Below are 18963 nucleotides of genomic sequence, written 5' to 3'. Positions count from 1 at the left end.
TTCAGATACAAGTACACAATCCACTCTGACGGATAAAATTTAAAACCTGATTTGTCGCCCGGATAAAGTCAGCGCTCCCTTTGGCACCACGTCCTACTATTAGCTGCCACATTTTGTACGGTCATTCTGCAGTTGTTCTGAGAGCTGGAGAATTGCTTTAATATTCTGAAGCTACATAGTTGCTGAATTTCTTTTCGGTATTGTACGTGCCCTGTGCTCATGATACAAAGGCAGTCACATATCTCGAAGAAATACTGAATATTGGTGTTCATATTTTTACATATGTTATGTAAATGTGATTCATTTTGTGTACACTGTTATATTCTCTTTCTTGGTGTCATAAAACTTGTTTCTGCAAGTTCTCCTTGTCATATACCTTAAGCCATATGATATTCCGAGAATCTTTTGCCGATAGAGAATCCTAACAAACACTTGCATCATATTTTATAACATTTCCGAAACACCAAAAGCATAAAATCATAAGTTTTTGTTCTGAGTGAAAACTTAACTGCTGTTTTTTACAATTGCATTAAGCATTACTCCCATAACTTTTTTTTTTTTTTTTTTGCTTTCTGGAAACTTGAAACGAAGTATGCTTTCAAGTTAGAAAATATGGATTACAGATAAAAAGGTCTGTAATTTAGTGTGGTCAGATAGTTACTTGTTTTAAATTACAACTTCAAATTATGATAGGAGCCCTTTCAATGCAAAGGGAACAGTGCAAATCAGTCTGTGAAATAATCTTGTTATTCTTTTAAACATGGGAAGTGATTTTTGTAAAGTTTTGATCTATTTGGTGCACATACTATAAATTGATTCAGAAGAAATGTAATTTACCCACTTGTTTGTCATAAGCAGCAATTCCATAAACTTACGATTATCCAGCACCTCATCTGTATATTCGACTGGCTGGATGGATGGTCGTAATGTGCCTAATCTGTGAGAAGGTTCCGTTTTGATCCGCGCAACACACGGTTTATTTCATTTATTTTTAAACTCAAATACAAATGTAAAGAACATTTTCTCTTTACTCTGTTCTCCGAAACTTGGGGGCTACACTCACCATTGCCGGCCGCGGTGGCCGTGCGGTTCTGGCGCTGCAGTCCGGAACCGCGGGACTACTACGGTCGCAGGTTCGAATCCTGCCTCGGGCATGGGTGTGTGTGATGTCCTGAGGTTAGTTAGGTTTAAGTAGTTCTAAGTTCTAGGGGACTTATGACCTAAGATGTTGAGTCCCATAGTGCTCAGAGCCATTTGAACCAACTCACCATATATGTTATGCACAGTAAAGAGCGTATTAAAAGGTATGAAGACCGATCCTAAACTGAATTTTTAAGACCGTTTCTTCTTACACTGAATGCCGCGCGAAAGGTCATCTGGGACTGAAGAACTTGTATGTACGCGTTACGGTCCTAGCTGTAAAACGATGTGTATCAAGCGTTCGTCCGTGATAATCAGGAGTAATTTGGCTTCTGGCTATAACTGTTGAACGCTAACAGTTGAATGTTATTTAGTAGTTACTTGACCCATTTCTGCCACTATCCTATATCACTCCCATTAGTTTTGACGACATAAAACACGGCGGACGATTGTTCAGTTTGCTTCGCTGTCGTCACAGTGTTGCCTGTCTCCGGTATTCTGTTTCTCTGGATAGGTGTGGGACAATGGAATCGTAGACGATAGTTCATTCACGACGAGACGGTCCAAGGGAAGACCGCCTCACAGTTTATAACCGCTGCTTATTGCTGGTGGTCACACCAATCGATCATCTGTATTCGTCGGTGATACAATTTCGTGTGCAGGTCAGATCCCGGTATCTTTGTTACCAGATCATCCTTCCTGTTCCTGGTAGCCCCTGGACGAGCCGATCCACCAATTGATTTCCCAGATCTCAGTGCGGCTAGGGGTGCAAAGGAATGCTACCGTCTTGCTGTTGTCATGTAGGTCTAAAGGGAGATACTTAATGTGCGTTATCAATGAATGCCGGAGTAACAGTAGGCTATAGTCTGTAGGTGTTTGGAGTTAGTGGGGATCAGAAAAAGACTCGTGTGATCAGGTACGGATGTAGTTATGGCCAACAGTTCCGCCATAAAGACGTTGCATCCATCCTTTAGGCAGTGAGTGTTGTTCGCTGCTGCTAATCCGCGGCAACCACGTCCACGCCACCGCCTGCTCATGCTGTAGTTTCTCTGTCGCAGCACCTCGGCGCCACCCTGCAGTATCTCTGCACCGCACCATAGCAGCGAGCGAGAAATCTAAGTACAGCCGCTACTCTATTGCATCTGTGTTTAGAGCCGTCAGCCATGGCCAATGAAATCAAAAAATTTCCAACTGATTATGGGTCAGAGGGGATAGTGAGCGACGCACGTAGTCCTAGAACGTGAGGGGATGAGGCAGAAATGGGATATAAGTGTGGATTAGGAAGCCACCTAATATCTTAACTAAATAGGGTAATAATTTTTGGAAAATAGAATCAAATTTCGAGGGGTTATGGGTTCGAAATTTGATGAGATGGATTCAGTGATAGAGAATATAAAATTTGGATCAGTGGGGGATTTGAGCCCTGAGTTCTCTTATGTTCTCTTCGCAGTCCTTACGTAAGATGTTGGAGACTGGATGGTCGTTCTGCGGTCTCTCGCACAGTAGTCGCTCTAATCTTGTAACTGATTATCTCCTACCTACTCATGGAATGTATAGCCAAATTATATAATTTTATTTATTGAATGCTTAAATGTTGTTTAAAAGTTTTCTGTGGGAGACATGTCACGATGTATGTAAAGCCCTCTGTTGGTTAAGTTCTTACGATCGGTGCGCGCCTACATAAGATCCTAGCGGCCGACCCAACAGAGGGAGCTGTTCATTGATCTGTCTCTTTATCAGCTGTCATATAGACATTTTATCTTTCATAAGTAATTTATAGATGGCCACAAGCAATGTATTACGCTATATTAATTGTTGACCGTAAATTCACCATAAAAAGAGGGTTGGACCTATACTCATCATATATTTTCTTTTAATAATTTTACATGGGTAACTGCATTCATCTTTTAATGTATCATAATTGGCTTCTATGATAGTTATCAATTTTAATAAGTCTGCTACATGCATTTTATCTAATGTGTTTTTATCAGATTATGTTTCTGCGTAAATGATGACTACATATAAACAAGCCCACAGTAGCGACATCTAGGGAGGGTGTAGGCAAAGAGGTTTCTGCATGCTACTGTACCTCAGTAGCTAGTTGGCAATAATCACTATGTGGACGATGTGGCCTATTCTACACCATATTTTAATTCTATGTGACGATGCTATGCTGATTATATTTATATGTTTTGACGATGCCATTATGGCCGTATCACTTTAGGACATGGTGTAAAAAAGGTACGTTATACCATATTTTATCTGTACATTTCCCTGGTGTACAACAGTATATTGTGATACATATTGCTGTTTTATCTTAAAAGACACACTGCTCATTAGATGTATATATTTGTATATTTTAGATCTGAAGATGGTATTACAGACTGAGACCAGTCATCGTCTAAAGAATTCATTTGTGATCAGAGAGTGGAATAAAAAAGCATTTTGCAGTTTTACCTCTTTTCAAGGGGACCAGTAAGCCGCGGTTCGCACCTCAGGCCGGTGATGTAAATTAAGTTTTTGGGGTGTTCTTCATATCATGACTTGAGTCCACTGATTTAGGTTGCCATAAACGTGAAACAAAAAGTTTATTTCAACATTCTCAGTGAGGAAGTGATACATATTTATGATGAGTACGCGTGGACACTAGCGTCTTCCAGGATGCCAACAGATGTTTTCACAGGGCTGCACGCACAGAGGGTTCGACACAAGCAGCCGGAAAATCAGCCACTCGTGGACTACCTATCTGGAATAGTGAGTGCAGCGTAGCAACCGATATCCTCACAATTTGATAGATCCATGGGATCTAATCATCAATAAATGGCCTCAGCTGGATACAGAAACTTGTGGCGTCTGTTCCTAGCCGAATTGAGGCCATTATCAATGCCAGAGGCGGTGGTAGGTGGTATCAGCGTGAAGCCTCCTGGGGACCGAAAAATTTTTTATCTGATGTGCTTATGTTGTTAGTTGACTTTTCAGTAAGGAGACTGGTACTACTTCTTATTCTTAAACTTTTATCATCTGCAAAAAGGAAGTAATTTGCATCTTTGAAATTGCTAGTGTTAATATCTTTAAAGTATGTTAGGAATAGCAGAGGACCCAAAATAGAACCCTGAGGTACAAATTGTCTGCGGGCTTCTTTTTTTTTTAATTTTTGCATGAGAAAGTCATGTTTCACCTAATCAAAAGCGTAAGCAAGACACTAAATGTTGCCATGTTGATAATCTCTGATTTATTTACTAATCTGAGTAACGCCTCAGATTAGATCCTGGTGTTGATACTCCGACTTGCTTGTACAGTAGTTTCCGGAACACACGCGGATGACAATGGATTTTTTTTTTCAGCCTTAGAACGGTATGTGAACCCCACTCCTCGGCAAAACGAGTCCTGCAGCTCCGCCGAGCAGTAGCCTGCCAGCTGCAGGTGGGCGCGCCAGAGCGTGCTGTGTCATTAGGAAGCCGGCCGCCAACAAAACGCCTAATTACTCGGCTCCATCACCGCGGGCCAATTAACGCCGCCGCCATCACCGTAATCACGCCGGCTGCTACCGGCGCCGGATGGCCGTAGCCGCCGAAAAAAAAAGCCCTGCACCCTGTGTGCGCGGCGGGCGGTGGACACACGGCACTGCGCGCGTAATTTGGTCGCCACTTTGCCCGTGAACCCACCCACAACTCGCCGCCCGCTAATGTCCTTTCCGATAAATACCATCGTGTCTTTCTAACGCGCCGTTATGGACGCATTTCGTGACGTACACACTGTTGACGACTTTTCCTTTGAACGACCTTACCGAAAATGTGGAGCCTTCCCTGCCGTCTATGAAAACTTAAAATCTTTACAAAACCTACGCAGCAATCAGTGTTTTATCCGCCTATTGTCCTCACACAGTCACAAAAATTAGCCCCACGATACAACACTTTCATTAGAGGGTGTCTCGATGTTTTTCAACGTATACAGTGCCACTTGCTTGTATGATTGCTACAGTCGATAATTAGTGATACATTCTAAGAAAAGTAACTATTCCTCATGTCAAAAATTTCAAAACTTTCTCATTGCATTGGTAGCAGCAATAGTAATTCGCCATTGCACTTACAAATAAACACCTGCATAAAAAGGGAGAAAATGTATGTAGTATATAAGTTTCGGCCTTTGCATAAAGCGTAACCAAACAGCGGTACGCCGAAGTCACGTGACTGCCACAGTTTGATATTGGCTACATTCACTCCACAGATATTTCTATTCTGTGTTTTCTTCGTGCCGGCCGGAGTGGCCGAGCGGTTCCAGGCGCTACAGTCTGGAGCCGCGCGACCGCTACGTTCGCAGGTTCGAATCCTGCCTCGGGCATGGATGTTTGTGATGTTCTTAGGTTCTAAGTTCTAGGGGACTGATGACCTCAGAAGTTAAGTCCCATAGTGATCAGAGCCATTTGAACAATTTTTTTTTTCTTCGTGTAGAAAAGCTCTTCAGCACTAATTACAATTGAGTGTATCTGACAAGTTGTCTGATGCATAGAAGGATAACCAGACTTGTCGTTACTTTTTCCGAATTGCACTTGGGGAACGTTTGACCTAAGTAGGTAATTTTTTGGAAATTTGTCGTAAGGTCTTCTGGGACCAAACTGCTGACGTCATCGGTTCCTAAGCTTACACACTACTTAATCTAACTTAAACTAACTTGCGCTAAGGACAACACACACACCCAAGCCCGATGGAGGACTCGAACCTCCTAGACGGAGGGGGGGGGGGGGGGGAGGAGGAGGGGGGGGGTTGGTGTCGGGCCTCAGACTGCTCGGCTACCCCGCGCGGCTACCTAAGTTGGTGAACGCAGAGCTATTTACATTTAAAGGTTTTCCAAGATGCTTTATAAGTCCCACTTTTATGTGTAGTGACGGAAGTAAAACTTTGTCTGGGTATATCAGTGGTTCAAGCACCAAGTTCTCATTCCAGGCGTTACTGATTGTCTCTTCGGCTAACTTTTCTGCGAATAGCATTTGTCCCTAGTACCGCTTTCCCACTTGCCCAGCAAACAACAGTATGTGGTATAGATGGGTTGCAGGGTTAATAACATGACAGTGATGAAAAGCCTCACAAATTCCCCGCTGGAATCACGCATAGCCTCTTCCGATCAGGATTTATCTCACATTTGGGTATGTCTCGTTTGTAATGGTAACTTGCACCAGAGAAATAGAAAAAAAATCTTGTATCAGTGTCGGAACACACTGCCTTAAGACCAGTATCCAAATTATGAATGAAGTCGCAATTAATCAGAACGTGCATCAGACCATCTACATCTCTTCTGTATGACATGTAACCTTCAATTGTGAAAAGCAGGTGCAATTCTGTATCCCTATTGTAGTGTATGGTATTTTCATAGATTTGTGAAGATACAGTGGAAACTCGCTAATCCGTCCACTACGGGACCGGAGCATGATCAGAACGCAGTAAAATGTCGGATTATTAGAGGAAACTTTTATTGACCCGTAATACGGTACAGTACACCATTAATTTTCAACTGGAAATATTATTTGAAATATTGTTTCTTGTTAAAATAATAACAAAACGAAAAAAAATCGTCAACACACAAAAAAATTTTACATGAGAGTGTTATGTATGGCAGTACCTGTACTAAAATGTACGTCTGTATCGTACGGTAAGATATGATCACAAACACATCTTGTGATTGCCATTAGCGTTACTACAGAGAGCTATAGTTATTCTGTCTTTGGCAAGTTTTGTACCTGTTACAAAGTTATTTTGTACAGCAAGAGTTCTTGTCGGGAGCATTCTGTAATTAAAGCCACACTCCTCGATGTTATACGCTTGATCATGGGTTATCTTAAACTCTTAAACAAAGCTTTCAAACATCCGGAACAAATTTATTATCAACTGTTTCGTCAACAGACAGCTTCTCGCCAGAAATAATTACATTTCGAATGCCATGTCGTTTCTCCCGTCGATGTAGCCAACCTTTATCTGTTGTAAGCTTTTCATTTTCATTGACTTCATCTAAAATTTCTTACAAAATCAGTGTCTTTCTTTTTACAGTTGGTCCAGACATAAGATTTCATTTTGTTCTCTCCTGCTCAAACCACACCCATAAAGCATTATCTGCGATTTCAATTTTGGATTTCTTCAAAGTCTTGCTTGTTTTCAGTCCTTTCTCATCAACTACCGTCACTGTATAACTTGCAAGAGTTTGAATATTTTTTTCCAGTCTTTAAAACTTGTTATGCCAACAGCTACAGCACGAGCAGTACTTTGAAGAGACTCGCCTTTATCTAACCTTTCAAGCACTTTCAATTTCTTCACTAAAGACAACGTCACGTGCTTACATTAATTGATCCCATAATTTAGTTATACACATATTAACGCGCCAGAAGAACACTATCAATAATTTCTAAAACAATGCGTGCTCAATATCACTTATCCATCGAATTATAAACAAGTTAGTTTAGACTGATACTGATCGAACTATAGCACCTATCAACGGTCAACTGCCTTCTTATCCATATCCCACACGATGAGTCATCGACTGAATGACTAGCGGCGCCCCGTGTTCGTAAACATTCATCATAAATAGGGTGGGCGACCTAAGTGGGGACTCGGACAATCCGAGGTCGGATTAGCGGGGTCCTACCATATTTCCACTGCTTTTAACGTGATACCGAAAGTTCTGCCTTCTCTTCAGGAAGTTGTAGATTCCTGACTTCACTGAGCTCCCCTTGTTTCATGTCCTGAAGTGAGGAGAGTGTGATTGCATAGAACTCCGCCAATATTGAACTTTGTGTTTTTTATCTTCCGTTAAGGAGTCATTACATTTCATGGCACTCTTTTCTGGGTGTTCAATAACAGGAAGTCTTTTGTCACTATTTGCAAGCGAGTTGCAGAGCGTACATAAGGGAATATAACTCTTGATCTCTTCTTAATGAAGATTCCTGTTTTTTAGAGAAAACCAAAAGGACAGTGTGAATGTGGTTGGTAGGCTTCCTTCAAATCATCAGCAATCCATTCATTCACAAATTGACGTTCGATGAACACCAGTTCAACGCAATTGTGATGCTTACGTTTTTTCTCGATCCCTTATTTGACACCCGACTTACATGAAATATGTTTTCTCTATTGAAGGAGGAACTGAACATTTTCTGAAAGTAAATAAGACTTAATCACAATTATAGCGTAAGACTGCAGCGTTATAAACACATTTAAGATAAATTTTTGAGCGTGTCTGTTAACAACAGGTGCCCAGATGGAATCATATCGCATCAAAATTTTCAGGAAAGCTATTCGAGAAGCGTCAAATACACTACATTATTACACTGCTAAAGCGCTTTTATCTAGTCTCAACACTAATTATCACTTAAAGAACACCGAACACGTGCAAAGCTCATATCCAAACAAGTGATGATACGATACTGTAAAATTTACTACGTGTTTAGTTAAGATTTCCAACTGATTATACGTAGGCACAATAATTAGTGCAAAAAGAAGTGTAATTAAAGGCAATGACTGCAATTTGTGAACCTAAGAGATAATACGGGATGAATCAGGAGGAAAGATACTTGCTTTAAGGGGTGATATTATTGGTGATTCTGAACAAAAAAATCGTATGAACATATGTCCTGTTCTTAATAGTTTCCGATGAAACTACTTAAAACAATGGGGAACAGGACAAATGCAGATGATAGTAAATGAAACACTGTGATCTAATGCTTTGTTTAATTGTGTAGGTTTCCTCACAAATGATGTTGTAAAAGTCGACCATCAACTGCAATGCACTTTGCGAACAGCTGCTGTGTCGCTGATCTGAGCTCATCGTACAGTCCTTTATTTGAGAACACGCAAGTAAAACACGAGCGAAAAGTTCCTCCTTTGTGAAGTGCGCATTGAAATGGTTAGTAAAGACATCACTACGTAGCCTAGTGTCACTTTGGTTGTATTCGTGAGTGATGGTGAAGAACAACATTCGACTGTCGCCAATGATTTTCTGACAGCTGTATGTCGGATACGGTCTAGAAAAGGACATGTTCATTTGAAGTCTTTTGTTCCGATTTATCAATACTATCAGTCCTAAAAGCATATACCCTCACTTCTGAATCACTGTATATGAATCTTAACGTCAGTTTCGAATTCAGTGTCACCAATCAGCCCATTTTATTTCAGCTACATTTTTTGTTTTGAACATAGTAATTTGAGCAACTGTATATACCAATATGCAACTGATTCAGGTCTTCACCGAGAGAGCTAGCGCAATGGTATGCCACTGACCTCCCAATCGGAGGAATGGCGGTTCAATCACCTCTCTTTGGCCACCCAGATCTCAGGTATCCGTAAATTTCCTACATAGTGTCAGACAAATGCCGGGTGATTCCTTTGAAAAGGATACCGCCGGTTTCATAGCCAGTTTTTCCCGTCGTTGACAGGATGTTAATAAACCCACACTAACCTACCTATCTGGCTTCATATCTTCAACATTATATATGTAAGTGGCGAGCGAGAAGTCCGCAAGGGACGGGACGTTATCAAACCCTCACTAACCTTCCTACCTCCCTTCATATCTTCAACATTACGTATGTGGGTAGCGAGTGAGAAGTCCGCAGGTCATATATTTTTTTGAGTCCTTGAGTTTGAGGTTAGAATTGCTGTACCAATGTTTGGAGTCTGTTCCTGCATAAAAGTGTAAATTGATTCATATCAAGTTTTAAATTTCTGATGAGACGACTTTCCGTAAAGCTGGCGCTTATGTCTCTTGATATACATCGTATGATTGTTTCTGTTCACCCTGATCTAGGAGTAACGTCTTTGACTGTTAATCCAAAGATCCTGGGACCCCGAGTACGATCCCAGTCACTGCTCAGACATTACAAATAAAACTCGTCAGCTATGGCTGCCGAAGCCATTCGGTATAGGGAGTCACACAAATTGTTTCAACGATATTATCCAAGGGGTGGAGAAGCTCATAAAGGTTCAGGACACCGCCTTGCACGTGGAGTGAGGAACCGCTGCTAAAGGAGGAAGAACCAGTAATGATGAACAGCAGGGGGAAGGAGAGGAACAACTGCATCGAAGACACACATCGTGTATCCACAGGAAATTTAGATCTTACAGCAATTGAGAGTGTCTCTCCACTGGTAAAAGTTAGTTGTTGTTCGCTATTGCCAAAGGAGAGGTTACCACGAAAAAAATATTGAATAACAAACGAAAGAGTAACACTGCAGGTCGAGCCGCGGAATGTCACTATACCCAAGCAGGTAGCACTCAGCACTCCGTCTTCAGGCCACAAGTGGCCCATCGGGACCATCCGACCTCCGTGTCATCCTCAGTTGAGGATGCGGATAGGAGGGGCGTGGGGTCAGCACACCGCTCTCCCGGTCGTTATGATGGTTTTCTTTGACCGGAGCCGCTACTATTCGGTCGAGTAGCTCCTCAATTGGCATCACGAGGCTGAGTGCACCCCGAAAAATGGCAACAGCACATGGCGGCTGGATGGTCACCCATCCACGTGCCAGCCACGCCCGACAGCGCTTAACTTCCGTCATCTGACGGGAACCGGTGTATCCACAGCGGCAAGGCCGTTACCCAAGCAGGTAGGAGAGCTAGAAAATCTGAAAGGAGAAATACAAAGGGTGAAACTAGATTTAGAATGGCTCAGTTAAGTAAATATTTCTGGTCAGATGAAAAACAGCAGCAGCAGAAAGTGGCACTACAAGCGTAGAATTCTTTATGAATAGAATGGAATGTCAAAGAATGTTTCACTGGGAACAGTTCAGCAACAAGATTATTCTGATCAGATTCGCACCCAAATATGCGATATCTGTAGGTAAGGTATATACATGCCGTCATCATGAGCAGAAGATGAAGAAGGAAAGGAAGGAAGATTGGGTTTAACGTCCCGTCGACATCGGGGTCATTAATGACGGAGCACAAGCTCGGATTGGCAAGGGTGGGGAAGGAAATCGGCTATGCCGTTTCAAAGGAACCATCCCGAAATTTGCCTGGAGCGATTTAGGGGAATCAGGGAGAAACTAACTCTGGATGACCGGACGCGGGTTTGTACCATCGTCCTTGCGAATAAGAGTCCAATGTGCTAATCACTGTGCCACCTCACTCGGGAGGGGAAGATGATGAGATAGAGGGAATATACGAAGAAATTATATAAAGGATGAAGAAAATCTAATCATCGCGAGGTGACTGGAACGCTATAGTAAGAACAGAAGAGAATTATACGAAAATAAATGCTCGGTAGTAGGAACGAGAATGGAGGAAGTCTCCTTGAGCTTTGCAATATCTGTTATAAATATTACAGCTATTAATATGTGATACACTCTTCTCTTCAATACTGATATGAGTAGGAAGCTTACTTGAAGAAGAGCAGGAGAGACAGAAAAATACTTGGTGAGATAGATTGTGAAATATCGGAAAATGGAGGCTGCTTTATGATATACTGAAAGGACAGTTATGGGAACTTAAGAGCAGACATATACTGACATTATAAAATTGGTAGACATATTTCATCTGCATTTACAGAGAATTTCGCCAAGCAATTCCATCTGAAATCTGAGGAAAGTTATAATTCTCTCAGTATCTATAGAGAAAGTTAAATATTTCTCTATAGTATTGAGCCGTGTAGCATGATCTTTGCCCCGAAGTACGATGTGGTTGATGCATTGAACAACGCAAAGGACAGACTGCGCTTCATACTTTTGAAGGAGTTCAAGTCAAAAAGGAAAGTAATCCCTTCTCGTCGTCGCCGTACTCCTAATGGTAGTAGGAGTGTCTTACTCACAGAGCATTTTTATGCAAATAATGTTAAACGGAAATTCCTCCAGGCGTTTCTGAGTTATAGTTTTACGCCACGAATTTTCACCCCACACACTCAACCTTAGATGTGCTAAGGGTGTCTTACTGTCACGTAAGTTCTTCCTGATAGCAAGTGACACATGTGTCAATTTTCGTAGAAATTTTTTCAGGCGTTACGCTATACACTGATATATTACTGTATTTGCACCCCTTCAAACTCTGCCCCCAAATCTAGGGGTGACCTGCCGTGACTGTCACCAGCAATTATATCGACCCCCAAAAATACTAATATCGGCCGTTAATGAACGTGTTTACATGTCTTCTCACCGCACCCCATTGCTAGGGGTGGTTGGAATATTTTGCCCGATAATATTTTTATACACAAAATTCTGTCCGTCTGCTTAGCCGAGTGGTAACGTGTTTGCCTACCATGCAGCGGGCCGGGGTTCGATTCCCGGCAGGCTTGGAGATTTCCTCCGCTCGTGGACTGGGTGTTGTGTTGTCCTCATCATACTTTCATCATCGTCACCGACACACAAACTAAATTTATCTATAGTACTGAGCCGTGTGGCATGATCTTTGGTCCCGAAATACGGGTTGATGCATTGAACAACGCAAAGGACAGACTGCGCTTCATACTTTTAAAGGAGTCCAATTAAAAAAGGAAAGTCTCCTGAAATAAGACTTGCAATCCGGCGTCCAAACTTCCCCGACTGGGGTCTCCCGGCCAATAATGCCATACGATCATTTGTACAAATAACTCTACAAATATCGAGCCATGTATATGCAAAACTGGCTGAAATTGCTCCTGACGTTCTTGAGTTAAGCTTCTATATTATCTTTTCTCCTAAACTACGATTGGTAGATGGTCCCTACTCCCATAGAAACCTTCACGGGCGTGAGCACAGCAACTCACCAACTTTTCATCGCAATCGGACGAACGTATAGGAACTCATAGAAGACAAACAAAGAAACAAACAAACATTTTTATACATTAGGTAACTCCATCAATCGTGGAAAATTTGACGTTACTAATAATTGTCTATTGCGTAGTTAATATACAACATGAATCGCTTTTGATCATTTCATTGTCTTTACGAGAGACCAAAACTTCTTATGACTTTCGGTCGGATCGGCCGATAAAATTCTTCAGCACCAACATCTCCAAGTGTTAATCTTCGCCTGTTCCCCTACTTACAAATATTGGTCCAAGACCCTCATCCAGTTTTGGGTATTCCTGTAGTTGTTTGTCATGTTGATTTTTATTTCTACAATATTTTTTTGGTATTCTGTCATTCTCAATGCATTGATGTTCTGTTTCTTTTTTTTATTTATTTATGTTCTTCTATTGTCTTAGAGATATTAATCCTGATTCTGCTCTTTTTTCTGTATTTCGTTTTCGATCTTGTCTTGTGTGTCCTCGCCGGCCGCGGTGGTATAGCGGTTCTAGGCGCTCAGTCCGGAACCGCGCGGCTGCTACGGTCGCAGGTTCGAATCCTGCCTCGGGCATGGATGTGTGTGATGTCCTTAGGTTAGTTAGGTTTAAGTAGTTCTAAGTTCTAGGGGCCTGATGACCACAGGTGTTAAGTCCCATAGTGCTCAGAGCCATTTGAACTATTTTGTGTGTCCTCCTACAAATCTGAGTACTCTCATTCCCACGCAGTTGTATTTCAATGTGTCCCTGTTTGATGTTATCGAGATTTCGCCCCGATATATTAGAACAGAAAGGGCAGTGTTTTGTAAAATTCAGAAGCGTCTCTTTTCTTACTTTCTTTTGTATCTTTTGTCCGACAGTAGCACCCATTAACTTAAAATTTTCTCTTTCATGTTAAAAATCGTCGTCTTTATATGACATTTTGCGTTCCAATAATTTAAAATTTGTTACTAGCTGTGCTGTTTTCCTATCTATGAAAATTTTGAACCTAATGTTATATGTCCCATAAAATGTCATTTTTCCGTGGTTTTCAGGTGCCAGCATGTAGCATGGAGCACAGATTCATTGTAGACAATATTTTGCTGCTCTTTGTAGACTATTAACCCTAATGGTAATAATTACCTGGTAATCTGCAAGTAAAATGGCAGATCATTTATCCATCCCCAATAGATCCCGTTTATGGAGATACTGTAATGTCCTGTTGATAAACTGTATCCCTGTCTTAAACCTACGTTGATGCTCTCTCTATTTTGTTTACTTTTACTCATAAATGATAGCCCCATCACCAGTTTAACCTCCTGTGAGTTGGACGCCCATTCCGAGACACACCATATCAAGACTTCTAATACCAGATAAGGGGGTAGCAGGATTGATCGCTAAAGCTTTGTTCTCTAATTGAACGAAATGCATCTTTTATTGCTATTCATAATCACCTGTGAGCTTCGTTCAATTGATTTTTGTCAAGAAAACACTTGCTTCATCGATGCCATTTCATGTGATGGCTCATCATCGGCCGAGCTTGGTCACACAGTCTTCATCGATGTTGATATACCAAGCACCGCATTTAAGCGCTAGGTACCTCTTCGAACAGACGCCCACACATCAGATATTTAAAATAAAAACTCTTTCTTTTAATACTGTGGTAGATACACAGTCATTCGGACGAATGGCACCCGCTAAAACGCGTGCCATTTCAAATGACAGAACCGCAAAGTTTTTAAAAAGAATGAGTAACTGAATTTTCGCTGTTTCAAATAAATAATTGTAGTTTTCGCGAAAAATCGGCTTCTTATATATTTCATTTCATTCAAACCAGGACCCGAGAAACGGCACAGGTATCTTCCTAATGTCGAGAATGTACATGTTACTCATGATAGAATCTCTACGTTGGGAGACAGGTTCAACATATCGTCTTCGGTCCATATTCAAAATGATATTTTAAGACAACTGAACTGTGAAAGTATAAGTAGCTTCAGTAATGTGAAGCTTAGGCGCATATCAAATAGCAATAGTTTATTTAAAAATTTCATTTGAAAACTGATTGTTTGGGGAAGTGTTGTAACTGACTGAAATACTGGTAACATTTTCTTGGTTGGTATATTCCTATAGTTATAGTTCGAAACTGGAATAGTGATTTTTTGCATACAAATGGATCTCCTTCCCTGTTTTAAAAGGAAAAGATATTTTTTCCCGGCCATGTTAATGATGTTAATAAATAGTGTTGAACACCACGAATTTCAATTCTTCGCGTTTCTTTAATCTAATCATCAATACATTAAATCATAGATGTCACATGGAAAATTGAAAAGCTACTGAAATACTGGAAATGTACACTCATAAATCCACTCAACAAAAAGAAAAAAGAACGGATCCGAACAGCTACACTGGGATCACCTGACTTTCAATTGATTATAAGGTGCTCTCCAAAGTCCTGCTGAGAAGAGTTGAGGAACAGTTTGATTACCTATAAAGCTCGATTCCAAAAAGGAACCGATATTGAACCTTAAGAGCAACCTGAAAACTATAGAAGTAGTTTTCTTCGACTTCAAAAAACAAATTGTATTTAGGATTTTAGAAGAATTGGGAACTGATAGAAAAAACGAGGGAAATTATAAAACAAACCCTAAGAGATATCATCCTAAAAGTTGCGTTTTTTTAGTGTAATCTTTGCATCCTTTGAAATAGAGACAGGGATCAGGCAAGGAGATAGATTATCCTCAGTTCTCTTCAATATTGTCCTGGAGAAAATAATTAAAACCTGGGAAGGAGCTCTGGACTTGAAAGAAACAAGTGGAATACACCTCGGGAAGAAAGGAATCAACCTGGAGGTCATGTGTCTAGCTTTTTCCGACGATATTGGCCTTTTAACCAGAGACCCATGAAATTCTAGTAAAAAAGGTCTCAAACTTTCGTACGAAAGGCGGAATATGTGGTACACAGACCCAGGGGTAGAAATACTTGGAGGTAAAACAAGCGAAGATTAAAAAGACAGAGAAGTCAAACACGAAGAAGAATAGATCCATTTCCATGGACTGGATAAAGAGGCTGTGAGAGGAAGAGACAGAAAATTAGATCTTGCCTACAAGGTAACTCACAACAGGTACAAACAAAAGGGGGAGATATCCTACAAGGCCAAAAACCAGGCACTATAATTCTGATACAAAATCAGAAGGAACCTACTCTCTGGTGTGTATTATTTCAAATCGAAAGGAACAGCAAGAAGAACTTGAAGAAAAGGGAAGGAAGGTTCTGAGGAAAATTCTGAGAGCCTAGAAGATAACGATGAGAAAAAACAGGGTCCTTATAGCTACGACGAAAATACACTGACGGAAAAAATCGCAATACCAAAAGATGGTTAACGTAGAGTAATGATATTTTGGGAATGCATTTGTCTAGGTAACATATTTAAACGATATACATTGCAATATCACAGGTTAATGCAAGCGTGAGAAAAGCCATTGAAAATGTGATACGCTGGTACATTAATAACCCGTGTAAGTGCCAGATGCGCATGCATTGTATTGTACAGGTGCCGGATGTCAGTTTGTGGGATGGAGTTGCATGCCTGTTGCAATTGGGTGGTCAATACAGGGACGGTAATTACTGTTTGTGGATGATGCTGGATTTGTCAGATCCGGTTATCCAGCACGCCAAGGCAACATGTCGACACTTTGTAGAGCATGTTGAGTTACAACAACGGTATGTTACTCGCAGCTTTACCGATTCCCGTAAGAGTTCAGGCAAGATGGTCAAATGACCGGTGATGCACACACACATTGCCTGAACTCTTACGGCAATCGGTAAAGCCGCGTGTGAGTGTAATGGGCAGGGGCACTACGAATATAGTTCGGGACAATAAGTTGGGAATGTGGGTCTCACGGGAGGCGTGACAGAGATAAGTCCCTGCAGTCGCACAATCCTCTGTGCCCTCGGTGGCTCAGATGGATAGAGCGTCTGCCATGTAATCAGGAGATCCCGGGTTCGAGTCCCGGTCGGCGCACACATTTTCAACTGTCCCCCGTCGACGTATATCACGCCTGTGTGCAGCTAAGGGTATTCATTTCATTGTATTGATTTAAATGTAACTTCAGTTAACGAACGAGAGCAGCGGCGCTTGCGTAGAATTGTTGGTACTAACAGACAAACAAAATCAATGTGAGATGTACGACGAAGGTATCTGTTAGGACAATGCGGCGAAATTTGGCATTAGTGGGCTACGGCTGCAGACGACCGACACGAGTGAGTTTTCTAACAGCACTACATCGCCTCCTGCGCCTCTCCTGAGCTCGTGACCATATTGGTTGGACCATAGACGACTTGTAAACCGTGCCCTGGTCAGATGAGTCCCGATTTCTGTTGGTAAGAGCTGATGGTAGGGTTCGAATGTGGCGCAGACCCCACGAAGCCGTGGACTCAGGTTGTCAACAAGGCAGTCTGCAAGCCTGTGGTGTTTCCGTAATGGTGTGGGCTGTGTTTGCATGGAATCGACTGAGTCTTTTGGTCTAACTAAACCGATTATTCACTAGAGATGGTAATGTTCAGCTACCTAGAAACAATTAGCAGCCATTCATGGGCTTCATGTTACCAAATAACTATGGAATTTTTGTGGATGACAATGCCCCATGTTTCCGCACTACACTTTTTCGCGACTGGTTTGAAGAACCTTATGAACCATTCGAGCAAATGGTTAGCCAGCCAGATCGTCTGACATGCGTGACATCGAACATTTATCAGACATAATCGACAGATGGATTCACGCACACCATGCTTCACTGGCAACACTTTCGCTATAGGCTATAGAGGCAGTATGGCTTAATGTTGCAGCAGGGATTTCGAACGACTTGTTCAGTCGATGCTACATCGGACTGCTGCGCTACGTCTGGCAAAAGGAGATCCGACAAGATATTAGGAGGTATGCAATGACTTTCATCACTCACAGAACGTCGGCGTGCAGAATAATACGAAGTTGCGACATAACTTACCGCAAGCGGCTGCATGGAATTTAGCATAACAAAACAACTTGGGAGCGTCTTAACGGTTACCTGGTGCACCGTACAAATTATTCAGAATCACGGTTCTCCATCGACAACGGCCTTGCCGCAATGGATACACCGGTTCCCGTGAGATCACCGAAGTTAAGCGCTGTCGGGCGTGGTCGGCACTTGGATGGGTGACCATCAAGGCCGCCATGCGCTGTTGCCATTTTTCGGGGTGCACTCAGCCTCGTGATGCCAATTGAGGAGCTACTCGACCGAATAGTAGCGGCTTCGGTCAAGAATACCATCTTACGACCGGGAGAGCGGTGTGCTGACCCCACGCCCCTCCTAACCGCATCCTCCACCGAGGATGGCACGGCGGTCGGATGGTCCCGGTAGGCCACGAGTGGCCTGAAGACGGAGTGCTTTTTTGAGTGGTTCTCCATCGAGTAAAAATTAAAATTAGATCACCCTATTCCTTCTAATACAGCTCTAGTATAAAACACGTGTTATCACTCAAAGTACTGTTCACTCAAGTGCATTCGCTGGCTGACTTCCTCCTTAAACAAGAAGCTTATGGCGAACTATGCCGCCAACGCATGTAATTGGCTGGGAGCCAACTGCCCAAGAACCACCAAGTTTCTGATGCAGTGGTTACGCGAAGTGTTTACAAACGTACCAGAATCGATACGTAAAGAACCTGGCTAGTTAGATATCTCAGAGATAATTATATGTTCAAATGTGTGTGAAATCTTATGGGACTTAACTGCTAAGATCATCAGTCCCTAAGCCTACACACTACTTAACCTAAATTATCCTAAGGACAAACACACACATCCATGCCCGAGGGAGGACTCGAACCTCCGCCGGGACCGGCCGCACAGTCCATGACTGCAGCGCTTTTAGAACACCCTATTCCTTCTAATACGGCTCTAGTAGAAAACACGTGTTATCACTCCAAGTATTGTTCACTCAAGTCCATTCGCTGGCTGACTTCCTCCTCAAACGAGAAGCTTATGGCGAACTATGCCGCCAACGCCAGTAATTGGCTGAGAACCAACTGCCCAAGAACCACCAAGTTTCTGATGTAGTGGTTACGCAGAGTGTTTACAAACGTACC

The 18963-nt window shown here is 42.0% G+C and overlaps 1 pseudogene; it reads left to right on the top strand.

The window, feature by feature from the left end:
- The first annotated feature begins 17951 nt into the window (after positions 1-17951).
- Positions 17952-18069, top strand: LOC126191912 (5S ribosomal RNA; annotated as a pseudogene).
- The last annotated feature ends 894 nt before the right edge of the window (positions 18070-18963 follow it).

Source organism: Schistocerca nitens, chromosome 6 (assembly GCF_023898315.1).
Source record: "Schistocerca nitens isolate TAMUIC-IGC-003100 chromosome 6, iqSchNite1.1, whole genome shotgun sequence".
Taxonomy (NCBI): Eukaryota; Metazoa; Arthropoda; class Insecta; order Orthoptera; family Acrididae; genus Schistocerca; species Schistocerca nitens.
The sequence above is the reverse complement of the archived record's forward strand: the minus strand, read 5'-3'. Positions and strand labels throughout refer to the sequence as shown.